Source organism: Schistocerca nitens, chromosome 5 (assembly GCF_023898315.1).
Source record: "Schistocerca nitens isolate TAMUIC-IGC-003100 chromosome 5, iqSchNite1.1, whole genome shotgun sequence".
NCBI classification, from domain to species: domain Eukaryota; kingdom Metazoa; phylum Arthropoda; class Insecta; order Orthoptera; family Acrididae; genus Schistocerca; species Schistocerca nitens.
This window is the reverse complement of record NC_064618.1, coordinates 592,791,925-592,812,972: the sequence shown is the minus strand read 5'-3', so window position 1 is coordinate 592,812,972 and position 21,048 is coordinate 592,791,925.

The following is a 21,048-nucleotide window of genomic DNA, read 5'->3' as shown; positions in this document are numbered from 1 at the left end:
ATATTTGTTGTATTGGGTATGGATATTTCGATTAATTGTGTTAATTTCTTCTTTTTATTGGTGAGTATGATGTCAGGTTTGTTATGTGGCGTTGTTTTATCTGTTATAATGGTTCTGTTCCAGTATAATTTGTATTCATCATTCTCCAGTACATTTTGTGGTGCATACTTGTATGTAGGAACGTGTTGTTTTATAAGTTTATGTTGTAAGGCAAGCTGTTGATGTATTATTTTTGCGACATTGTCATGTCTTCTGGGGTATTCTGTATTTGCTAGTATTGTACATCCGCTTGTGATGTGATCTACTGTTTCTATTTGTTGTTTACAAAGTCTGCATTTATCTGTTGTGGTATTGGGATCTTTAATAATATGCTTGCTGTAATACCTGGTGTTTATTGTTTGATCCTGTATTGCAATCATGAATCCTTCTGTCTCACTGTATATATTGCCTTTTCTTAGCCATGTGTTGGATGCGTCTTGATCGATGTGTGGCTGTGTTAGATGATACGGGTGCTTGCCATGTAGTGTTTTCTTTTTCCAATTTACTTTCTTCGTATTTGTTGATGTTATGTGATCTAAAGGGTTGTAGAAGTGGTTATGAAGTTGCAGTGGTGTAGCCGATGTATTTATATGAGTGATTGCCTTGTGTATTTTGCTAGTTTCTGCTCGTTCTAGAAAGAATTTTCTTAAATTGTCTACCTGTCCATAGTGTAGGTTTTTTATGTCGATAAATCCCCTTCCTCCTTCCTTTCTGCTTAATGTGAATCTTTCTGTTGCTGAATGTATGTGATGTATTCTATATTTGTGGCATTGTGATCGTGTAAGTGTATTGAGTGCTTCTAGGTCTGTGTTACTCCATTTCACTACTCCAAATGAGTAGGTCAATATTGGTATGGCATAAGTATTTATAGCTTTTGTCTTGTTTCTTGCTGTCAATTCTGTTTTCAGTATTTTTGTTAGTCTTTGTCTATATTTTTCTTTTAGTTCTTCTTTAATATTTGTATTATCTATTCCTATTTTTTGTCTGTATCCTAGATATTTATAGACATCTGTTTTTTTCCATCGCTTCTATGCAGTCGCTGTGGTTAACCAATATGTAATCTTCTTGTTTAGTGTGTTTTCCCTTGACTATGCTATTTTTCTTACATTTGTCTGTTCCAAACACCATACTTATATCATTGCTGAATACTTCTGTTATCTTTAGTAATTGGTTGGGTTGTTGATTTGTTGCTGCCAGTAGTTTTAGATCATCCATGTATAGCAAATGTGTGATTTTGTGTGGGTATGTTCCAGTAATATTGTATCCATAATTTGTATTATTTAGCATGTTGGATAGTGGGTTCAGAGCAAGGCAGAACCAGAAAGGACTTAATGAGTCTCCTTGGTATATTCCACGCTTAATCTGTATTGGCTGTGATGTGATATTATCTGAATTTGTTTGGATATTAAGTGTGGTTTTCCAGTTTTTCATTACTATGTTTAGGAACTGTATCAATTTAGGATCTACTTTGTATATTTCCAATATTTGTAGTAACCATGAGTGGGGTACACTATCAAAAGCTTTTTGGTAATCAATGTATGCGTAGTGTAGAGACCTTTGTTTAGTTTTAGCTTGATATGTCACCTCTGCATCTATTATCAGTTGCTCTTTACATCCTCGTGCTCCTTTGCAGCAGCCTTTTTGTTCTTCATTTATAATTTTGTTCTGTGTTGTATGTGTCATTAATTTCTATGTAATGACTGAAGTTAATATTTTGTAGATTGTTGGTAGGCATGTTATGGGGCGATATTTAGCTGGGTTTGCTGTGTCTGCTTGATCTTTAGGTTTCAGATAAGTTATTCCATGTGTAAGTGTATCAGGGAATATGTATGGGTCTGCAATGTAACTGTTAAATAATTTAGTTAGATGTGAATGTGTTGAGGTGAACTTCTTTAGCCAGAAATTTGCTATTTTATCATTTCCAGGGGCTTTCCAATTGTGCGTAGAATTAATTGCTCGGGTGACTTCATGTTGCAAAATTATCACTTCAGGCATTTGTGGTATCATCTTGTATGTATCTGTTTCTGCTTGTATCCACCGTGCATGCCTATTATGTTGTACCGGGTTTGACCATATGCTGCTCCAGAAGTGTTCCATGTCTCTTATGTTTGGTGGATTGTCTATTTTTATGTGTGTGTTATCTATTGTTTGGTAAAATTTCTTTTGGTTTGTGTTGAATGTTTGGTTTTGTTTCCTTCTATTTTCACTTTTTTTGTATCTTCTAAGTCGTTTCGCCAAAGCTTGTAATTTTTGCTTCTTTTCATCTAATTGCTCTATTGCTTCTTGTTGTGAGATTTTACCTAACCTTTTTCGTTTTTTGTCTGATATTTCATTTCTTATAAATTGTGTTAACTGTCCGATGTCTTTTCTCAGTTTTTCTATTCTGATCTGTAGCCTGTGTTGCCATGCTGGTTTTGTGGGTTTCTTCTGTGTGTTGGTTGGTTCTGATATCTGCCTAGTGTGTATATTTAGTGTAGTGAGTGCTCCTACATAAACCAGTAGTTGTAACTCTTCCATAGTTGTGTATTCATTTATTTTGTTGTGTATGATTGTGTTGATAGTTTTTATTGTTGTTTCGACTTGTGGGCTATTTGGTGGTCTATGCAAGAATGGTCTAATGTCTGTATTTGTGTCTTTGTATTCTATATATGTCAACTGAAATTTTTCTTCTATATCTAACATGTGTGTCACTTCATGTTCTATTTGTGCTTGTGCTGGTGGCTGTCTTAAAATTTCATTTTCCTCTGATTGTTTAATTGATGCGTGTTGTTCTTTGTTTGTTTGCTCTGGGATGTTTGAGTCCATTACTGTATTTTCTTCTTCTTCTTCTAATTGCACATTATTTTGTTCCAGTATTTGTTGTACTTGTTGTTTGATGTTTTCTAATTCTGACTGGGGTATCCTGTTATTTTTTATTATTACACGAATCTGATCAGCTAGACGTTGTTCTGTTAAAAATTTTAATTCTGGGTATCTGGTAATAAATGTTGTGTATACTTGTCATCTGTATCCAGTTGTGTTGGTTCCTAGGTTTGTTGCTTGGGAATAACAGAACATGAGGTGTCGATTAACTTAATCTGACCATCTCATCCTCTGTCTTTGTTTTCCTTCTAGGGTGGTTGCAGGAAGCATATCCTGCAAAACACCTCTATTTGGATTTAAATCATTTTCCAGTTGGCTAGCAGTGTCATTACCACTGTGGGCGGGCATAGGGTTCAAGCGCCGTCCCCGACCATGACGGCGCTTGTCCGAGGCTTCTTTAGTTCTGTCCTGAACCAAGTAATCACACTAAAAGGGGGGTTAGCCCTATTAGTGGTTTGTTCTTTTCGTCGCCTTTTACGACTGGCAGAACATACCGGAGGCCTATTCTTTTCTTATTATTATAACAATTATTATTCTTGCTATGATCATGAACAACATGTAAGGTAACAACAATGTCGATGGCTTCCAATTGTACGAAAGGTACGTGTGGGTAGAAGCTTTTTCACGATATTATTATGTCGGATCATATTGGCCTGAACAGTATGTCTGTATAGTACAAGTGAACAGAACATCTGGGTTAAGGTCCATCTTGTAACATGATCGTCAAATTAACACTCAGCCGCCATCTATTTAATTCCAAAGGGCTATCCAACGTAACCGCAACGGCACACAACCGCCTATTCCAGTACCTTCCTCCTAATTACGACCTTTCTCGGCCGATGGCGATCGCGCCACGCCTTTCCCAACACACTACACTGGGCCTCCTAACTGTCTCCAGACGTAAACACTACTCAACCCCGTTCACGCTGTGCGAGACTCTACAATCGCGTTTTCGGCAGCTCACGGCTCTCTCTCCTCGATAAATCCCCAGGACTAGATCAATAAACGGCATTCGATCGAACATCACCGGCGGCTTACCAAAAAAGTAGCGTTAATGTCCGAGTCTTCTTTTTGACATGTTCAAGGTGTGGATTTGGATTTCGAGTATAGCTGGGAAACAAATGCGGATATGTTCAGGTCTCTGGGTTCACTAATCGATAAGACTGCCCAGTGTGAAGTGTACATACCCTTCAGGATAAGTCAAGCGAAAGTAGCTAACAGGTCATTAAATGGAATGTTTGTGAATCAGCAGACATTCAGACGAACAAATCAAATACCGCCTTTTGCTGTGGTTGAAAGTATTCTGGTATAGGGTTCAGAGTAACGGAGACTGAACGAGAGACGAAGGGATAAAACTGAGGCTGTCAAACTTGGCGGGTTACGGGGGAGCAAGACAGTGAACCGCTTGGATTCACTTAGGAATGTATATTTAAGGAACGAGATGCTTTCATTGGAACCAGTCACAGATGGAATTGATACTCGAGAACTGAGATGACAATGACATTGATGTGTCTGTCGAATTGAGAAACACTGATGGCTGCAAATATATTGTCAATTGGACCCCGCCAGGGAGAAGAAGCAGAGGGAGGCTGAGGCTAAAGTAAAGGGGAACTGCAGCTCAAACCATGGAAGGCAGGGGACTGTTGGAAGAAGATTGGCGTTATAAAAGTTTTCGGCATCTGAGAACAGGCAGCTGCTTAAAAATGGACACGTCTCATAAAGCAAAAGTAAGTATATTTGGTCCAAGAGGATGCCATCACCATTAAGCCAAACAGGAGAGATGAGTCCCCTCAGAGAAAACAAAAAATAACAGCAGTAGTTTTACTTCTCTTACAGTTTTTCGCAATACAACACAGCAAGCCTACGTTGGCTAATATCACAGTGTCAGATTCGTTAGTCATCCGGACTGTTGCCTAGCAACAACCAAAATAATGTTGCACACGAACCACAGGATCGTCAGGCATCTACACACATACCCCTCCATTGTAGCTACAGTTACATTACGGCTACCTGTGTCGTTGATACAGACAAGTTACCCCTTCGCAGCAAGATCCACGTTCATGGTACACGATTCACGAAAAGGGCACAGCGGTATGGACAGATCTGTTGAAAAAGTATTGGAGAACATGCACCTCGAGTAAAGGTTCACTCAATGGAAATGATGGGCGGCTTGACGACACTACGCTGGACTGTATTTGCAACTATGGCAACCATATCACATTTCAGTAGCATTTTTTTCCAGCCTAAAGTACAAGCAGGCCAGGAGTAAAAATGAAGGAAGGAAAATTAGGGTTTGACGTTCCGACGATAACGAGGTCATTAGAGACGGAGCATGAACTCGGCCTCTTTCAAAGAAAGGAGAGGAAATTGGACACGGCCTTTAAAAGGAATCATCCCGTCATTTGCATGGAGCGGTTTATGGAAATCAGGATAATCGGATGGGAAATTGAACCGCCAGTCTTCCGAACTCCCGTTTAGTGTGCTAACCACTGCGCCATCTCGTTCATTGCGCTGCAGACGTGGCAGAGGGAATCGTAATTCGCCATCTAGGATAAGATTATGAATTTCCTGAAAGTAAGATTAATATTTAGTTTGTATGTTTGTTGTAGTTGTGTAGGAGTGTGTGTGTGTGTGTGTGTGTGCATGTGTGTGTGTGTGTGTGTGTGTGTGTGTGTGTGCGCGCGCGCGCGCGCGCCTGAGTGGGCTGTGATACGGTGACAAATGACGGAAACCGCATAAAAGTAATTATTACATATTCACCTCTTACAATATCTGCATCTTACAGGCTTTTCCACTCTAACGAAGGTATTTTTTCACAAAGTAACTGGTCTAGCAAAACGAATAAATAATAATTACAGCATTACTGTGTTAGAAATCACTGGAGACCACATACAAAATACTTCAAATTCACAGAAACCGTCTCTTAATAACCTATAAAATCTTGTCGGACGACCTCTACTTTACCCTCTGTAGCAGTGTTCTTAAGCTATATTAGGAAGAATAAAGCACAGTTTTGATCTTCCTATCTGTATCTTGCGAATATATTAGATATTCGTGAATTTCTCTCGGTAGTTTTATCCAATTTATTTGCCACTGAATTTACGCGTAGTTTGTGTGGTGTCACCGCCAGACACCACACTTGCTAGGTGGTAGCTTAAATCGGCCGCGGTCCATTAGTACATGTCGGACCCGCGTGTCGCCACTGTCAGGATCGCAGACCGAGCGCCACCACAAGGCAGGTCTCGAGAGACGTACGAGCACTCGCCCCAGTTGTACGGACGACATTGCTAGCGACTACACGTACGAAGCCTTTCTCTCATTTGCCGAGAGACAGTTAGAATAGCCCTCAGCTAAGTTAATGGCTACGACCTAGCAAGGCGCCATTGGTACCATTGCATGTATCTGAAGATAGTCTCACTTGTATCATCACGAATGCTGTATACCAAAGGACGATATAAAAGTTAAGTGTTCTAGTAGCTACGTTCTTTTCTTGATCACATTCATTACGAATCCTGTTCCAGACTTAACGCCAGACGGCGTGAGTTGACGCGTGCCCTTTCGGCTACTTCACTGTGGACTGGCTGCCTTGTCAGTCCACTACATTGGCGGCGAGTCTAAAACAGGACTTTAGCGTTCGTATTGTCTTAATTTGCTTGTGTCATGGCTTCGCCACATTCTCCAGATGTACTGTCCGAATTTTTTCGCTTGCAGAATCAGCAGACGCAGGCCTTATTGGATGCCCTTGGACAGCTCGTCCAGGGTCAACGTGCGCTGCAAAGCGATGCGGCCGCCGCCGCTTCATCGCTACCGCAGCCACAACACGCCGTTGCACCGTCCTTCCGTAGTTTTGATGCAGCCAACGAATCTTGGACAGAATGGTCCCGACAATTTGGATTTCATCTCGCCGCCTACAGAATTCAAGGTAATGATCGGCAGCCGTTTTTGCTTTCGTGTGTAGGTGTGTCCACCTACCGTGTGAAAGTGAAATTGTTTCCCCGGCGCGACGTGCAACTCTGACATATGAAGAAATTTTGTCTGCTTTAGATGCCTATTTCAAAGAAACAGTAAATGTCGTTGCAAAAAGGTATACGTTCTTTCGTACAACACGTACGGCCAGTCAGACTAATCGGGAGTGGGTTGCAACCTTGCAGGGACTTACTAGGGAGTGTGCATTTGAATGTGACTGTGGACTCCCTTATTCAGATACTATGGTGCGTGATGCAATAGCACAGAACGTTTCTGATGTTCGCATACGGGAACAGATTTTGAAACTCATCAATCCCTCCCTTCAACAAGTGATAGACATTTTAGATAGGCAAGACACACTTGACTTTGCTCAGGACTCTTTTGCAACTTCGCCAGCCGTGTGTCACATTACCCGGCCCGCCGGGCCCGCTGCACGGAACGCTAACCTGCCCTTGCGCACGTCCGCGCAGCCACGTGTCCCGCGCAGGCAAGCAAATGCAGTGAAATCATGCCCGCGGTGTGCAACTAGACATTCGCGTGACAATTGCCCGTCACGCCAAGCTATTTGCTTTTAATGTCATAAGAAAGGACATGTTCAAAGTGTTTGCCGGAAAAAGCTCAGATCAGACAATCACAACCATTTCCGGCCCTTTGCTTTGCGCCGGAATAGAACCAAGGACAATGAGGCTCGTGAACCTTCGCCCATGGACATTCATGTAGTTAATTCCACCCCATCCAGTGCCACTTTCTCTAACAGTGACTGTGTTCGTCCCACAAAAAGTGTGCGTCGACGTCGACGGAAGTCCCGTCACGTCGCGCGTGATTCTGTTCCAGTGTCTGTTCAAGTTGCACAAAACAGTCGCTCTTGTCGTCAGCAGGACAATAAACTTTTTGTAGACTTGGACCTTGAAGGCAAAGTGATACCGTTCCAGCTCGATACCGGAGCTGCAGTTTCACTACTCAATCACGACACGTACAAACATCTGGGCAAACCTCCGTTGCGTGCAGCAAATGTTCAGCTCACGAGTTTTTCCGGACAAGCTATCCCTGTGTTAGGACGGTGCACTCTTCTTGCCACATACAAGGGACAAACAAAACTGGTGTCATTTTACGTCCTTCGTTCTTCTTCGGCAGTGAACTTGTTTGGTTTAGATTTATTTCAGTTGTTTAACTTGTCTATCGTAAATCAGGTCCTATCAGTGAATCAGACTGTGCCTTCAGCCAGTGTTTCTAGTCTATGTGAAGAATTTGCAGACATTTTTGCACCGGGCCTTGGTGGCGCTAAGAACTATGAAGCACATTTGGAAATGAAAGTGAACGCGCAACCGAAATTTTTCAGAGCGCGCAATGTTCCCCACGCATTGCGTTCTGAGGTCGCCAACCGCTACGATGTATTGTATCGGTCCACTGCTCAGCACGGAAACGCTGATGCGTTGTCCCGTTTGCCTGTTGCTGAGGATAAAGCATTCGATTCTTCCGACCTTGCTTGCATGTTCATTGATTCGGAAACCGATGACGTGGTCGAATCGTTTCCAATTGATTTTCGTCGTGTAGCTACGGCCACAGCTGCTGACCCTGTCCTTGCTACTGTTTTGCGTTTTGTTGCTACGCAATGGCCCTTGTCAAAGTCACGGATCGAGGATCCGTTGGTTCGCCGATTTTTTGCTCACAAGGAGAGACTTTTTGTACGACGTGGTGTTTTGTTGCTGCGTTCTGATAATGATCAGTCCGGAGTCGTGGTCCCACGTTCGTTACAGTCCTCTGTCTTACGGCTTCTTCACCAAGGACATTGGGGTATAGTGCGCACGAAACAACTTGCTCGTCAGCACTGTGCTTGGTTCGGAATCGATGCTGCGATTACGAATATGTGCTCTCCTTGCATGGCGTGAGCCGAACAACAATCCGCACCACCGCGGAAATTCTTTGGGTGGCCAAAAGCCACTTCCCCTTGGCAACGCTTACATATCGATTTTGCTGGTCCCTTGTGGAATGCTCGATGGTTGGTTGTGGTCGAGTCTTTCAGTTATTTTCCTTTTGTTGTCCGGATGTCTTCCACGACGTCATCTGCCACCATACAAGTGTTATCCGCTATTTTTTGCGTTGAAGGTCTTCCGCAGCCTATTGTTTCCGACAATGGCCCACAATTCATGTCCGCAGAATTTCCGTCATTCTGCAAGGCCAATGGTATTCAACATCTGACATCCGCGCCATTTTCGCCTCAGTCAAACGGTGCCGCTGAACGATTGGTCCGGACTTTCAAGTCACAGATGTTGAAGTCGAAAGAGTCGTATTCTCGGGAGGACGCGTTATTGCTCTTTTTGTCCTCGTATCGCTCTCAGCCCCGCGATGGTCGCTCGCCGGCTGAGTTGCTCCATGGTCGTCCTCATTGAACCTTGATGTCTTTGCTGCATCCGCCGCATCAGGTTCCTGTGCAGCGGCAGACTCCTGCTTTTGCTCCTGGCGACGTTGTCTTCTTTCGCAACTATCGAGGTTCACGGCGTTGGCTCGCAGGGCTCATTCTTCGCTGCCTCGGCCGCGCGATGTATTTGGTTTTGGGGGCCTCTGGTGAGGTGCGTCGGCATCTCAATCAGCTGCGCCTCTGCCGTCGCCTGGGTTCTGCCGCTCCCCGTCTGCTTTCAGCGACGGTGCCGTCCGGTCAGCGCCCTGGGGACCCATCTCCTGGCTCGCCTCATCCCCAGGTGTTACCGACGCTGCCTTCCATATTGCCTCATGGCGACATGCCGCCGCCGCCGCCGCCTGTTCTCCCGCCGGCGCCGCCCGCAGCGGACGCGTCGCTGCTGCCGCCGGGCGCCTCCCTGGGTCACGCGCCGCCGATCGCTTCCCGTCACCAGCTATACTCCGCCATGGAACTTGCCCGCTCCGGACCAGATGTCGTCTTCGCCCGTCGGGTGCCCCGACGCGATGGAGGTCGACCCTTCGGCCCCTCCTGTCTCATTACGGGCGCGTACACCGCATGTTGACGTGCACCCTGGACTAGGTTTTCAGGCGTTTCCTAGCTCCCCTCGGACCGAATGGCAGGGTGCGGGTGGCACAGCCTCGCCTGTTGTTAGGCTCCCCACCTCATCGCATACGTCAACATGGGGTCCTCCTTCTGGCGGGCGGAAGCCTTATCACACGACCGTTCGCCGATTTGCGGGGGAGGAATGTGGTGTCACCGCCAGACACCACACTTGCTAAGTGGTAGCTTAAATCGGCCGCGGTCCATTAGTACATGTCGGACCCGCGTGTCGCCACTGTCAGGATCGCAGACCGAGTGCCACCACAAGGCAGGTCTCGAGAGACGTACGAGCACTCGCCCCAGTTGTACGGACGACATTGCTAGCGACTACACGTACGAAGCCTTTCTCTCATTTGCCGAGAGACAGAATAGCCCTCAGCTAATTTAATGGCTACGACCTAGCAAGGCGCCATTTGTACCATTGCATGTATCTGAAGATAGTCTCACTCGTATCATCAAGAATGCTGTATACCAAAGGACGATATAAAAGTTAAGTGTTCTAGTAGCTACGTTCTTTTCTTGATCACATTCATTACGACTCCTGTTCCAGACTTCGCGCCTGCTGGCGTGTGTGTACGTGTGCCTATCGGCTACCCGTCACTGTGGACTGGCTGCCTTGTCAGTCCACTACAGTTTGCACTTCATATCCCTTAGCTATGTTAACAACTCACATACAGGGCGCGTCAGGTAAGACCTAACACCAGTTTCATTTCGTGAACGGTTCCAGGTATCGAAACGAGATTTTCGCTAACGGGCAGGTACTTCGGTATGTGATAAGAATTTGGACTCTTGTAACAATCGGGATATTAAAGCAAGTATGAGTTTTAAATTGTATGATATGTACTTTTTAATGGCATCCGAAAATGTTTGAAAAGACGAGACAGGGACATAATGCTTGGTAATGTTGAGGTTCAATTTCTTTAGAAAATAATCTGAAAAATGTTCTAAAATTGGAAAGCAATGTGGCCACAGTCAGTTATTGCGCTGTATGCGAGGCTCTGTCGTCGTATGCAGCAAGGCCGACCAACGCTGCTAAGATGAAACCTCATTTTCTATACGACATAGGTACAGAATTAGCTATAATTTTTGTATATGGACTATGACATATGGTAGCTTATGGCGCATCAGATGGGGACTTAGGAAAACTATTTCAAATGGGTGTATGTCTCCAAGATTTTTGTAAGCAACTACACTTTCGTCAGGCAGTTAACTCCGTTGCTGCTTACTTGTCAAATTCGATAAAAAATCGCTTGCCATTCATACTTCATAATGATATATATCCCAATTCATGGGAAAAGAAACTATCGTATTAAATTTCCTGGATTTGAAAAGAAGGTAACGTATCTGACCTGTTTTGCCTGCAGATGCTTGAATTCTTCTTATTAGTAAACCGTCCGCAGCTCGTGGTCTTGCGGTAGCGTTCTCGCTTCCTGCGCACGGGGTCCCGCTTTCGATTCCCGGCGGGCTCAGGGATTTTCTCTACCTCGTGATGACTGGGTGTTGTGTGTTCATCATCATCATTTCATCCTCATTGACGTGCAAGTCGCCGAAGAGGCGTCAACTAAAAAGGACTTGCAATACGGCGGCCGAACTTCCCCGCAAGGGGCCTCCCGGCCAACAATGCCATACGATCATTTCATTAGTAAACCACTTCCTGTTGGACAATTTTTTCTATAAATACTACTCGAAATTTTAACTAGGCGGAATACACTTACAAAAAAAAATACAACATTTTATTCAGAATGGCTGAAGACGTGTCACCTATAAAATATATATTTTTCCTAAAAATACGTAGTTTTATATGTTGCTGAAGTATGTGCTCAAATTTATTACTATAACTGCATGGCACATTTGTAAAGCCATTTAAGAGACAAATGAAGAAATGAAAGTACACTGAATGATATGCAATAGCATTCTGTGATGATTCGACAGCGCATATTGTCTAGCGTATTTGAGGCTTTGTAACAGACCGAATCTCTCACTGCTCCCATGGAAAGAAATCAAGAGGCGTGAAGTCAAGAAAACCTGGTCAGCTATTGTGCTGCAGCACTCCGTTCTGTCCAATGGTCAGACAACTTTCCATTCAGTTTCTGCATTGTAGCTCCGGATGAGCTATCTGGGCAACCGTGTTCGAACCACATACTCTGTCACTTATCGAGTGGCACCTCTTCTAGAAGGAACCGTACAATGTGCGTTAGAAAATGTGGAAACTTATTTGTATTTAACATCCCTGAGATAAAGTAAGGTCACTCAATGGCGTATCCTATGCACCATAGGTTGACTATTCACGTTCTTGGTTGTACCTGACGAAGCAAACATGGATTTTCTGCTGCCCAGTAGGTCATGTTACGTAAATTTACATTACCGCGGTCGCTAAACTTTGCTTCATTGGCAAAGAGCACGAGCTGGATAGAGGTAGTGTCGTCTCCCAACTGATGCAGAGCAAACCTAAAATTCTACACGATCTCCTAAATTATGTGCTGCGAGTGGCTGATATAATGACAGATGGTAAGGGAGGAATTTATGGCGATGCAAGATGTGAATGACACTCGTCCGGCTAATCCTGCATTCCTTGGCAGTAAGTCTCGTGCCACCTTTCGCCGTACAAAAGTAGCATGTCTAACTTTTCCTCGTTGGTCTACTTGTCTGCATAGGAGGACCAAGATGCTACTCCAGGTGGGTGTGAAATGCATGTGCGCAACGGAAGATATTGAACACTAAATTGATGACTTGGCCCTGTCTGACTACCCCCTGAAGCAGATCTTAGGATCTCTTAATGTTCTTTAACATATAAATTACAACATCAACTTAAATGAATGACTAAGGCTACAAATACTACTAAATTATAAACGTTGTTTCTTTTTATATATTTATTGTAGATTAAAAAACCCCTTTATATTACAATTGTCTATATTTCCTGACTAAAAACTGCTGATTATTTGCCAAACTCTGCACTTTTTTTATGGCCACGCGATCTAACATAAATAACGCGAAATGACTGTAATCATCTACATACCAAACACTAGTAGACACTACTTTCAAAGATGATCTACGGTGGCGTGGAACCTCAGTGGAAATAAACTAGCGTGATCACAGGTCATTAGCTTTATGGCCCTAATAAGCCGAATCAATTAGCAATATCACCATATGTACTGCATCCGGTTCGTCGGAGTGATGGTTCTCGTACACGTCCGCGACGATGGAAGAACTGCACCCACAAAATAAAACTCTTTAAAGCACTACGACGGCAGAAGGTGGTCCTCTGACTAATACACTCTAATACTGTCTAATACCCGGAGGAGGAGGAGGAGGAGGAAATTAGTGTTTAACGTCCCGTCGACAACGAGGTCATTAGAGACGGAGCGCAAGCTCGGGTGAGGGAAGGATGGGGAAGGAAATCGGCCGTGCCCTTTCAAAGGAACCATCCCGGCATTTGCCTGAAGCGATTGAGGGAAATCACGGAAAACCTAAATCAGGATGGCCGGAGACGGGACTGAACCGTCGTCTTCCCGAATGCGAGTCCAGTGTGCTAACCACTGCGCCACCTCGCCCGGTTAATACCCGGAGGCGAAGTCCAGAATCGTATAAGTTCGGAACAGTACAGTGCCTACCGTTCTAACTATATCTAACTATCCTGAGAGCAAAGACAGCAAGTCCGCTTGTACAAACATGGCTGATACCGAGCGACCGTCACACACAGGCGCTCGGAAACGGAAGACCACTTCCTCTCAATTGCTGGCTTCCCAGCAAGATTCGGCTTCCCTCCCTCATAAATGCAGAAGGTGAATCATATTCCCGAAACCCCGGAATATTCTCCCTCTCTACAGATTCTTCCGAACGCCGACCAACCATATTTTAGTCTTTTGTCGTCCAGTGCGAAAGATTGCGAGGGAATAGCTATACTCGTACGATGGCACGCTTCTGAGTAAAAATCCTTGGAAATGGCCCAGCCTGCATAATTGCCGAGGTTGCGCTTCCTCGTCCCTCTCTGCTGCGTCCAAGATTTGCAGACTTCCCGGTTATCCTTCCGGTCCGGCTCCAAACCGTTCGGCCGCGACTCTATTGTGATCCAGCGATCAGGTGCCCCAACGTCCGTCTTCCTACTTCCTGTGTTTAAGCACGACCAACACACCTGTGCGGGCCTTCCACCCAGGGCTGCAGTTCGCGTCCGCAGCTCGTGGTCGCGCGGTAGCGTTGTCGCTTCCCGCGCCTGGGTTCCCGGGTTCGATTCCCGGCGCGGTCGCAGATTTTCTTTGCCTCGTGATGACTGGGTGTTGTGTGATGTCCTTAGGTTGGTTTAATTTAAGTAGTTCTAAGATCTAGGGGACTGATGACCATAGATGTTAACTCCCATAGTGCTCAGAGCCATTTGAACCAGTTTTTTGCAGTTCCGCCTGCCGTTTCATCTCCACTGGGGTTCCAACCTCTACTAGTAAAGGCAATCATTCATTACGCCGTTTTGATAACAAAGACACTCCGTCGCCTTTCATGCAAAAGCGTTAACAATTATTTACAAGGCGTACATGAAAATGTCAGTCTCCTTAAATATTCCTATGTACAATGTAAAGCCTATCGAATGATACCTAATTGTGGCTGTAGATCATGGCAAAGTATGTTGATGAGTGCTTGTAAGATACGAAATTATAGCCACCTTACAAAGCAATGACGAAGCATAAGTGACCTTTAGATAGACGACAGGGTTCCTGCTAGTTCTGCAATGTAGACAAGTAAAAAATCGAAATGCTTCATACAGCGACGTAACCTGCCGAGAACGTTTTAACAACGCAATAAGCGATTCCGACCTTCTTACCTTTCGGTTTTTCGTCAACATTAACAAACATTATATCGCTGTACTCGTCCCTCGAAGGGCTTTAGTACACCATTAAAAATGGTATATCATCATATTTTTAAAAAAGTCTTAGTTGCTTCATTTTCTCGATCGATACAGGATTTTAGATCCTTCATTACATACAAATTTACATGTCCCTTAACGCACCATCATTTGCCGAAAACCTCGTTTCGATACTTGGTACCGTTCACGAAATAAACTAATCCTGTAAAGGAAATGTTAGAGTTCACAGATTTATTAGTAATAAAGTAAAATTATGATGTTCTATTGCTATTATTAAGCAGTTACTCGTGTTTAAACTGATGTGCAACTCGGGACACGAGGACTACTTTTTGCGTCATTCGCCAGGCAAACTCACCAGTGACAAACATTTCATGTCCTACGCGGGGGTGCTATAGGTCTAGATTTTTTCAAACGGAGCTCATAAGAAAGGAATGTGTTGTATGACTATATCTGTCATCTCAGTCGAGGCTTTGTCAAGGACTCGAACAGCTGGCGAAAATGTATGAATAAAATTTCTTGACTCAGAAAGACATTCATTCTACTGACAGTGCTTCTGTTACGGAGAGGCAATGATGAAATAGCCCTCTATTCACATAAGAGGAATTTTTTGTAGAGATGAGGTGTACAAATGTTTTTATTTATTTTTATGTTTTTCAGTTCCTGTCTTAGAATGTGGAGATACGGATCAGGTTGCTGTGTGTGAACATTTTGGTATTTATTTAACTCAGGTCTGAAGTGCGAATGCTTAACATTGCTTGGAAAGAGTTCCAACGTTGAGGAAACAGTGAATAATTTGCGGCATCATTAAGCGTCGCTGGTTATTACAGTCCGTCTGATGCTGCGTAGGCGGCGGCTAAGCACAGATCGCTTTACACGCTTCTCCTGGCTGGATTAATCCTAACGACGGCGGCCAGCACTCGGCACAAATCTCTTTCTTCATCCCACGTAGTCTCCCAAAGTCAGAGATGAAAAGAATAGGAGCTTTCCCTACTTCACGTCTCACAATGCAACTTCCCCATTTTAATATTTCCTTCCGCTTTGTTTTGTACATTTTTTATCCACCCTTAAAAATTTCATCTCTCGCAAATCCTGCTCATCTCCTTTATGCCGCGCGTGTCACTGAGCGTTATGGGAGTGTGTGGCGGCTGGCTTCGAGTCGGTCCCGTCCCCCTCCCTTCGCTACCGCCGGTGCCGTTGCCGCGGGATTTTCTTGTATATTTCTTTCTGTTCTCTCGTCGGCGCGCGAGCTGGCCAGAGCTCTCGCCCACGGCACGAGATGGGATGCGCCTTCTCCTTTGATTCAGTGCGCTGGCCGTGTTTGAAAATGCCAAGAACAGGGAGATGGATATCTGGAACAACTTCTGTGGCCCGCCGATAAACTTTTCGTGTGCGCACGTTTTCTCGCATTTCTCAGTATTGTCAAGTTATACATTCAGTGCGTACCGGTGGAAAATGAAACACATTTCCGTCGTCTGAAATAAATTACAGAAACTAATATTGCAAGTTTCTTAAATATACTCAGAGCATGTATGCTGATATTCATGAAGGAATATAGGACATCCTGGTTGTCACTAACTATTCCAGTGGCGCTGTTAGATGTATGGTCCTTACTAAGTGTACTGTGTATATAAATTGCGTAGTACACTGACGGATAAAAAGTCGCAACACCAAATAATAATGTATGTAGAAATAATGAAATTTTGGGAGTTCATTAAATGATTAGCACTGCAAGATCACACGTTAATGTAAGTATGAGATAATCCACTGTAAATGAGAAATGGTCGTACATTTATAACCTGTGTAACCGCCAATGTGTTGAATGCAAGTGTGCAAACGTGCATGCACTGTATTGTACAGATGCCGAATGTCAGTTTGTGGGATGCACTTTCATGCCTGCTGCACTTGGTCGGTCAACAAAGGGACTGTTAATGCCGTTTGTGGATGACGATGGGGTTGTCGTCCAATGTGGTCCCATATGTTCTCGACAGGAGACAGATTGATGCGGCTAGCATCAGCTCACCACGTCGAGCCTCAAAGATAACTAACGCTCACTTCCGTTAGAGCGTGTATTTAAGGCAAACTTTATTTGCATTTTCATAAGAGCGCTACACGCCTACCAACTTTCGTTTGTGTCGCATAACTCCTTCTTGGTGTTGTGACTTTCTTCCGTCAATGTATTTATGTTAGGCAGAATATCGTGAAAATACTTTGGTTTATAGTGTTTATGGTTCATGTACTATTCTTTGTTGTTAATTCTGTTACAAGTGTTTGAGAACACTGGAGCATAGGCGACGGACTCGCTACAGCTAGGTACGGCGTCTTGGGAAACCAGTTACCATACGCGCCTGCCTGACTTCAATGTCGAGCTGGAAGACGTCTTCGTTGTGAGCTGGCCTTTGCTCTTTATTAGAAAGATGTTCATTTGTGACTTGAAAGAAAAAATGAAAACGTTTTGTATAATTTCAAACCTGTAACAGTCAGTTGCATAATTGTCTTCATTGCGTTAAGTTGAAACTACTATGTTCGACCAATGAGAGATACTGTTACAACACTGAGGATGTGAAAATGTATTATGTAGAGAAATAACAGATGTTATTAATGAAAATTTAAAGTGTGTTTGTAAGTGATGATAATTATGATGAATGCAGTCAAGATCATTGTACTGAAATTATGCAGGGGAATTGCTAGTTGAGGGAGTCTGAGTAAAGGGATTTGGAATACCTTTGAACTCAAAGATCCTCAGAAATGTTATTCATTTCAGGCGTGCTGCCACGGGGTGATAGGTCCACAACTGTTCAGTACTGAGGAAATCGGACAACTATTTTCCTTATATATTTCGTCCATCTCAGTTACACTGACGCATTGACATGCAATTTACGCTGTAGTGGTTGCCGGCTTCGGTCTGACAGCCCCATTATCAAACAACACACCTTACTATTAAGCGTCATCAGTCACAGAATACGGTACCAAGAGGCAAGAAGAGTTTCATGAGAGAAATTTAAACTGTAGGTAACAAGTACTCTCGTAGATAGTTGCCTATATGTCTACTGCTGACAGGTGCAAAAACCCATTTACAGCGAATGAATAACTCACTATTTAGATACATATTTTACGTAACAAAATAAGGACCTTCATCCCCACTCTTACATGTAACATGTAAACAGACACCTTTTGTGAATTAACAAATAAATACATCTAGTACATTAGTAGCACATAATAACCATACACACTTATGTGTCTGTGTGTTTTTACGGATGTAGCAGTCGTTAACGAAACGAATCTTACACGGATGTCATCCATGGTGAGCTCGAGAAGTCTAGAGTTTTCGCCTTTTTATTGAATTACATCACAGGAGTAAAGATTTGTTACAACTTACAGCTGGATACATTTTTGTTATAATTCTAATGTTTTTTCTTGAAGTTTCGCATAGCAAATGAGCAAGATACTTTGTTCTTCAGAGCTCAAATCTTCATCGTTTTATGTTCTTTGATGACCTGACCGGACACCATAAAGGACCGAAGAAAGAATTTTTATTCACGAAAGAGTTCTCTGCTCAAGTTTTGCTCTGATACGAGGATTCGTTGAGATTGGTTGGAGTAAAAGTTAAGAGCCAGGATTTGTGCCCCTCGTGGTGTTGAACTAGTTACCATTCACAACTGACATAGCAACAGTAATGTCCTTAGGACTGGCACAACTGTGTACAGCTGTACGTTATCAGCATATTAGTGGTAGTTACAATAGTGAGGCAGAGATGAAATGTTTTTGATTTTTCTTAGTCATTGGCCCTCTGCTTGGTTTGATGTGGCCGGCCACGAATTTCTCTCCAGTTCTCTTCACCTCAGAGTAGCATGTGCAGCCTACGTGATCAATTAATTGCTGTACGCATTACAATGTCTGTCTTCCTCTACAGTTCTTACCCTCTGGGTCCTTGAAAGTTATTCCCTGATTCCTTAACAGATGTCCTATCATAATGTATCTTCTTCCTGTTAATGTTTTGCAAACGTTCATTTCCTCTCCGATTCTGTGCAGAACCACTTCATTCCTTACCTTATCAGTCCATCTAATTTTAAACATTCGTCTGTAGCACTACATCTGAAGTGCTTCAGTTCTCTCGTATTCCGGTCCATGTTTCAGCACCATACAATCTTGTACACCAAACGTACATTCTTAGAAATTTTTTCCTCAAATGAAGGCCTATGTTTGATACTAGTAGATTTCTCTTGGCTAGAAATGCCCCTTTTGCCACGGCTAGTCTGCTTTTGATGTCCTCCTTGCTCCGTCCGTCATTGGTTATTGTGCTGCCTAGGTAGCAGACTTCAGAAACTTCACCTACTTTGTGAGCATCAACCATGATGTTAAGTTATCGCTGTCCTCATTTCTGCTACTTCTCTTTACTTCCTTCTTTCATCGATTTACTGTCATTAGACTGTTCATTCCATTCATCAGATCCTGTAATTCTTCTTCACTTTCACCTAGGATAGCAATGTGGTCAGCGAATATTATTACTCATATCCTTTCATCTTGAATGTTAATTCCGTTCTTCAACCTTTCAAAAAAATGGTTCAAATGGCTCTGAGCACTATGGGCCTCAACATCTTAGGTCATAAGTCCCCTAGAACTTAGAACTACTTAAACCTAACTAACCTAAGGACATCACACACACCCATGCCCGAGGCAGGATTCGAACCTGCGACCGTAGCAGTCCCGCGGTTCCGGACTGCAGCGCCAGAACCGCTAGACCACCGCGGCCGGCTCAACCTTTCATTTTCATCATTACTTATTCGTTGTACAGATTCTACAACAGGAGTGAAACACTAAATCCGTGTCTTACATCCTTTTTAAACAGAGCACTTCATTCTTGGTCTTTCACTCTAATTATTCCCTCTTGAATGTTGTACAGTTTCTACATCACCCCTCTCTCCCAACACCTTACCCGTCATAATTTCAAAATTGTAACACCATTTGATATTATTGAACGCTTTTCCAGGCCAACAAATCCTAGGAACCTGCCTTGATTTTTCTTTAGTTTTGGTTTCCTTATCAACCGCAACGTTAGAACCGCCGGTGTCATTACCTTTCCTAAAGCCAAACTGATCGTCAAATAACACATCTTCAGTTTCTTTTTCCACTCTTCTGTATACCATTCTTCTCAGATATTTGTATGCATGAGCTGTTAAGCTGATAGTGCGATAGTTTCCTTACTTTGATATACTGTGAGACAAAATTTGACTAAGAAATGAAACGCTGCAAATGCCAGAGAGCGAATGAACAGCATTAACAGCCTCGCTTCACGCCTGTCTACAGCATGTCTGATGTGACCAGCCACATTGATTTAAGCAGTAGTGTTAGGGTGTTGCCAAACAACTGATTCATGTTTATCGTAGGTGCTATAAATTGCATGGTAGCCCATTATTACATTGTAAATCAGGGCCTTTAGTATCGCCCAGTGATTTTAAACTATGGTTCATGGGTATCGGTCGAGTTAATTGTCGTTTCCTCTCAGTAGCGAACGTATCACTAACGAGAGAGAGGTGCAAGATGCCTTCGAGAACTGAAATAATATTATTATCGGCTGCGTTCTTAATCATACCCATGCTCACCCCATCACTGCGTACTGCCTCAAAACATATTCTCTTGAATGGTTTCCGTACTCTGCTCGTAGAGACATTTTGAAGAGAAGAATACATTTGCTACAAAACGTTACACACAAACACATTAATAATTTGCAATGAATTAAATTGTCACAGATTCCAAGTTGTTTTCTGCCGTCCTTTCAGCAGATTTTGTAACACTGACTTTAGTTTTATGTGTGCTTTGTGGTAGAAGCTCAGCTTGTTGTAATTGCGAATGGTCTGTCTCTTGTGTTTCCTTATTTATTGTCCTGACTTTCAGTTCCCTCACCCTGTACTCACAAAAGTCGAAGGCATTTGCGTCCATAAACTTTGTTCTAATTTATATTTTATGTAGCCTGATGATAGCCAAAAGTGGTAACAAATCCTGATTGAATGATTTACTTTTCACACACGTCGAAAGCTTAGTTTTGATAACCTTATCTTCGTTCCGTCGCTATCCCAAAGAAACAAACATTCACCAATTTCCAGTAGTGTGGAACTTTGTCTTCGATATATTCAGCATATTAAGATTTATTTTCAGACCTGTTCTTATACTCATGTCATTCCTTGTTGAACTCTGTGTGTTCCAGCAGCAAGCTGTAAAATATGAACATAAAAACGGAGTTCGTTCTGTATAGTTGGTGTTAGAGCTGCACCTTTTTTAGATTGAAGTCAGCTGACAGGTACACCTGCCCAAA